The 5,885-nt window shown below is 49.8% G+C and overlaps 1 non-coding gene across 1 annotated transcript; it reads right to left on the reverse strand.

The window, feature by feature from the left end:
• Positions 1-4,579: 4,579 nt before the first annotated feature.
• TRNAC-GCA (transfer RNA cysteine (anticodon GCA)) lies at positions 4,580-4,651 on the reverse strand. The gene has a single exon. It is a non-coding gene; the product is annotated as a tRNA-Cys (tRNA).
• Positions 4,652-5,885: the final 1,234 nt, after the last annotated feature.

Raw genomic sequence — 5,885 nt, forward strand, 5'->3', positions numbered from 1 at the left:
CCTAGAAGTCATGCCCCACATTATGGGGACCAATTAACACTACTCACTAAGCAGAGGCGAGTGATGCCAAAGCCCAGGGAAAGGGAGAACAAGTATGGGGGCCCCAGCACTGGAACCATGCCCCCCCCTTCCGTCTGTGGCTCCGCCCCCTTCCACACCTTCCACCCATGGCTCCATCCACTGTCACCTTATTTCCACCCCTTCCCCCACTGGCCCCACCCTATCACTCTTTTACCCCTGCCCCGCTGTGGCTCCGAGACCAGAGAAGCTCTGTGCCCCTGCTGCAGCCCCTGGGCTGTAGCAAGGAGTGGGAGCTCCTCCAGCCCTGGGGCCATCGTGGAGGAGAATTTTCCAGGGGAACCCAATTTGGCTAGGGACTCTAGTCATGGGCCCCACTGTCCCCTTGGCAACGCAAGGTTTGGGGAGGCTGAGCCCCCCAGAGCCTCCATTACGAGCCGCAAAGGCTACCACTGCTCAGTGAGTGGCCTGTCTCTCTGTGTTTTCTGCTGCTCGTTCTGGGGAACCTGGCCGGCATTAGGGGCGGGGCCACCCGCAGCCACCCAGGGTTCCAGGGGGTCAAAAGGCACCATGTGGCAGTGCAAAAGGTGCTCACTGCTCTCTCCTGCCCCAGTGCTCCTCCATGGGGCCATAGAGGGTTGGGGGGGAGTGAGGAGCAACACTATGTGCTCCATGTGTCCTGGTCACTTTCCCCACCTGGGCTATGCTGTGAGGGGAGCATCAGAAGCTGCTGCTCTCTGCCCTCCCCTTATGCAGTCCAGCTGAGGAAAGTGACCTGGATGCAGGGAGCTCGGATGATGTTCCTTCTCACACCCCCCCCACCCGCTCCTGCTAGGGAAGGCTGCTGTGTGTTGTTTTTACGGCTATACTTTCAGTGATGCAGGTTTCTCTATCCCATTGTTCCAGGGGCCTCCTACTAGATTGCCAGCTGCTTTTCAACTGCAGTATGGAGACTGCTTGTGTGTGGGGAGAGACAGTGTGCGTGTGGTGGGGAAGAGTGAGTGTGTTGAGCTAGGTAGGAGCAGATCATTATTATCCCTACTTGAAAGAGGGAGAAGCTAAGGCTGAGAAAGGAGAATTGACTTGTCTTAGTCACACAGCCAGTTAGAGGCAGAGTTGGGAATAGGACCCAAGAGCCCTGATTTTCAAATTAACCATCGGATCTTGAATTTCGTGCAGTGAATGACCTGAATAAAGTGCTCTCAGATGAGCTCCAGACCAACAATAGTGACAGTAATTATTCAGCAAGTATTTGAGGAGAACTGCAATGTTAGAGAGAATCATGAACTGCTCAGAGACAATTAATGCAGAGAAGCAGCAAAATTTGTCAAACATAGAACTGGTTCTGACTTATTTCCTTGGTCTTAAAAGAGAACAACAAGGACCTGAGTCTCCTCCCTGTCAATAACCCCCTGCTCAGCCAATCAGGGTAGAGACTGAGGACAGGAGACTGAGGGCTCTCACCAGGGAGCCCGAAGGATGGACCAGGTCACTGGTGGGGACTAGTTCAGCCCCACATTTTTGGGTGGTGCTCCCACAGTGCACTCCCCCGCAACACACACACACACACACACCTGCTAGTGTTGGGAGGGGAACAGGAGAAAGGACAAAAGAAGCAAGAGACAAAGAGAAAGGAGGGAAGGATGGATGGAGGAAGAGGTGAAACAAAAAGGACAAACCCTAATGTCCCCAGTGATTCTAAGGGACAAAATCCCAGGTGCGGAATAAAATTCTGCCTCCTTAAGCTCATGTTTTCCATGCCTAGAATTCACCTGTCACCAGATGGCTCAGACTGAACAGGTTTCACACCTCCAGGAGGCTCTTACCTTCTAAACAGGTAAGGCTATTTTCTAGTAAAATCACTAAAAGGGAAGGAGAAAACTTGAAAGAGGTTCCTCCTGGCACTCACGTCCATGAACCTGAATACTCTCTCAGTCCTCAAAGAGAGACCTGGAGAAGGAGACTTGCTGAAGCAAAGCCACAGGGGTCTCTGAGGTTTCCCTGGCCTCTCGCCCCTGTCCTGCCTGGCTGATGTCAGCATCTCTCTGTGAGATCACCACCTCCCCACCAATAGTCTTTGACCAATAGTCTGAGGTCCTGCAAAAGGCCTTTGTGATGTCACTGCCACACCCCTCCCTTGCTAGGCTAATGTTCTGCCCCTGGCCAGGCACTTTGGAGGTTTGAGCTACGGCCTGTGGATCACCCCACTCAAGGAGTGTTCGTTCTAGGCAGCAAGTCGGCTAGACAGGAAAACATCAGATGCTGCTCCCAATGCTACACACAGTTTTTTCAGAAATTAGTCAGCTTTATGGCCAGAAGAGAACATCAGAGCATCTAATCATATAATCATAGAATATCAGGGTTGGAAGGGACCTCAGGAGGTATCTAGTCCAATCAACTGCTCAAAGCAGGACCAATCCCCAACTAAATCATCCCAGCCAGGGCTTTGTCAAGCCTGACCTTAAAAACCTCTAAGGAAGGAGATTCCAACACCTCCCTAGGTAACCCATTCCAGTGCTTCACCACCCTCCTAGTGAAAAAGTTTTTCCTAATATCCTACCTAAACCTCCCACACTGCAACTTGAGACCATTACTCCTTGTTCTGTCATCAGGTACCACAGAGAACAGTCTAGATCCATCCTATTTGGAAGCCACTTTCAGGTACTTGAAAGCAGCTATCAAATCCCACCTCAGTCTTCTCTTCTGCAGACTAAACCAGCCCAGTTACCTCAGCCTTTCCTCATAAGTCATGTGCTCCAGACCCCTAATCATTTTTGTTGCCCTCTGCTGGACTCTTTCCAATTTTTCCACATCCTTCTTGTAGTTTCAGGCCCAAAACTGGACACACTACTCCAGATGAGGCTTCACCAATGTCGAATAGAGGGGAATGATCACATCCCTCGATCTGCTGGCAATGCCCCTACTTATACAGCCCAAAATGCCGTTAGCCTTCTTGGCAACAAGGACACACTGTTGACTCATATCCAGCTTCTCATTCACTGTAACCCCTAGGTCCTTTTCTGCAGAACTGCTGCCTAGCCATCCGCTCCCTAGTCTGTAGCAGTGAATGGGATTCTTCCGTCCTAAGTGCAGGACTCTGCACTCATCCTTGTGGAACCTCATCAGGTTTCTTTTGGCCCAATCCTCTAATTTGTCTAGTTCCCTCTGTATCCTATCCCTACCCTCCAGCGTATCTACCACTCCTCCCAGTTTAGTGTCTTCTGAAAACTTGCTGAAGGTGCAATCCACACCATCCTCCAGATCATTAATGAAGATATTGAACAAAACCAGCCTCAGGACCGACCCTTGGGGCACTCTGCTTGAAACTGGCTGCCAACTAGACATGGATCCATTGATCACTACCCATTGAGCCTGACGATCTAGCCAGCTTTCTATCCACCTTATAGTCCAATCGTCCAGCCCATACTTGTTTAACTTGCTGGCAAGAATACTGTGGGAGACCATATCGAAGGCTTTGCTAAAGTCAAGGAATAACACATCCACTGCTTTTCCCTCATCCACAGACCCAGTTATCTCCTCATAGAAGGCAATTAGGTTAGTCAGGCATGACTTGCCCTTGATGAATCCATGCTAACTGATCCTGATCACTTTCCTCTCCTCTAAGTGCTTCAGAATTCATTCCTTGAGGACCTGCTCCATGATTTTTCCAGGGACTGAGGTGAGGCTGACTGGCCTGTAGTTCCCTGGATCCTCCTTCCCTTTTTAAAGATGGGCACTACAGTAGCCTTTTTCCAGTTATCCAGGACCTCCCCCGATCGCCATGAGTTTTCAAAGATAATGGCCAATGGCTCTGCAATCACATCTGCCAACTCCTTTAGCACCCTTGGATGCAGCACATCCAGCCCCATGAACATGTGCTGGTCTCCAGTTTTTCTAAATAGTCTCAAACCACTTCTTTCTCCACAGAGGGCTGGTCACCTTCTCCCCATACTGTGCTGCCCAGTGCAGCAGTCTGGGAGCTGACCTTGTTCGCGAAGACAGAGGCAAAAAAAGCATTGAGTATATTAGCTTTTTCCACATCCTCTGTCCACTAAGTTACCTTTCTCATTAAATAAGGGGCCCACACTTTCCTTGACTTTCTTCATGTTACTAACATACCTGAAGAAACCCTTCTTGTTACTCTTAACATCTCTTGCTAGCTGCAACTCCATGTGTAATTTGGCCTTCCTGATTTCACTCCTGGATGCCTGAGCAATATTTTTATACTCCTCCCTGGTCATTTGTCCAGTCTTCCACTTCTTGTAAGTTTCTTTTTTGTGTTTAAGATCAGCAAGGATTTCACTGTTAAGCAAAGCTGGTCGTCTGCCATATTTACTATTCTTTCTACACATCAGGTTGTTTTGTCCTGCAACCTCAATAGAGATTCTTTAATCCATTAGAGGATTGGAACTGATTTCAGTGGAGGTACATGTTTGCTAGGCTTTTATGCATTTGCACAGGAAGATATTGAGTGTTTCCATTCATTTCAGGGATCCCTACTCAGTGGAACTCCTCAACATAACAGAAACACCATTATTTTGGTTGAAGGAAGAGGTTTGTAAGGGGGTACTTGGATTTGAACCAAGGACCACTTGATCTGCAGTCAAACACTTTACCACTGAGCTATACCCCCATGACTGCTGTGAAGGTAAGTCAGTGATCTTAAAGATTTTGAAGGACAGACCCTGCCTCAGAGATCTCCTGTTCACTTCCCAGACCACAGTGCTTTTAAAAATGCGGTTTGATTAAACTTATAGATACATGGAGACACCACAGCTTGCACATCCACCCACATAGCTTCCCCCAGTGACATAGCTACCACCTCTCGAGGAGATGGATTAACTACACGGACAGGACAGCTCTCTCCCCTCTGCTTAGAGCATCTTCATTCTTTATGAATAGGTAGGAAAGAACCTCCTGAATGGGGAGAAACCAGTTGATCAAATATTGCTGGGTCTGCATTCAATATGGGTAACTGGTCATACTGGGCTGGATTAGTAGGAGCATTGCCAGCAGATCGAGGGAAGTGATTATTCCCCTCTATTCGGCACTGGTGAGGCCACATCTGGAGCATTGCGTCCAGTTTTCGCCCCTCCACTACAGAAACAAATTGGAAATAGTCTAGGGGAGGGCAACAAAAATGATTAGGGGGTAGGGGACTTACGAGGAGAGGCTGAGGGCAAGGCCACCCAGAGGGGGGGCAAGTGGGATAATTTGCCCCAGGCCCTGCAGGGCCCCCATGAGAATATTGTATTCTAGAGTATTGCAACATTTTTTTATGGAAGGGGCCCCCAAAATTGTTTTGCCCCAGGCCCCCTGAATCCTCTGGGTGGCCCTGCCCACTCCACCTCCTTGACTCATTCTCCTCCCTCTGAGGCCCCACCTGTGCTCTGCTCTCACTCCCATTTGGCCACTTCCCACCCCTGCTCTTCCTCTTTGGCTGAGGCCTGCTGGTCCACCTTTTGCTTGCTCCTCTCCTCCACAAAGGCCTCCTTGTGCCTCTCCACCCCCTACCCCAAGGTCAGCCTGCTGCCCCCACCTCTCTGCCCTTCCCCTGAGACTCACCCTGCCCAAACCTCTCTGCCCCCTCCCCTAAGATCAGCCCTGCCCACCACTTGCACCTCTCTGCCCCTCCCTTGAGACTCGCCCTGTCCACCTCTTTCCTCAGTCATCTCTTGTTATTCCTTGAAACATCAAGGATGGAATAAAAAGCTGAGTTTACTCCAGGGGGAGGAAAGAAAGGAGCCAGCAACCCCCTGACAAATCTCAGTGCCCCAGAGAAAACCTGCCTCCTGCTATTGCAATCCCTGATGTGCTGGGGATATGATGGTAAAGGAACTGTCTGAATGATCAAGGCAGGAAATGGA

Source organism: Gopherus flavomarginatus, chromosome 23 (assembly GCF_025201925.1).
Source record: "Gopherus flavomarginatus isolate rGopFla2 chromosome 23, rGopFla2.mat.asm, whole genome shotgun sequence".
In the NCBI taxonomy this organism is placed as follows: domain Eukaryota; kingdom Metazoa; phylum Chordata; order Testudines; family Testudinidae; genus Gopherus; species Gopherus flavomarginatus.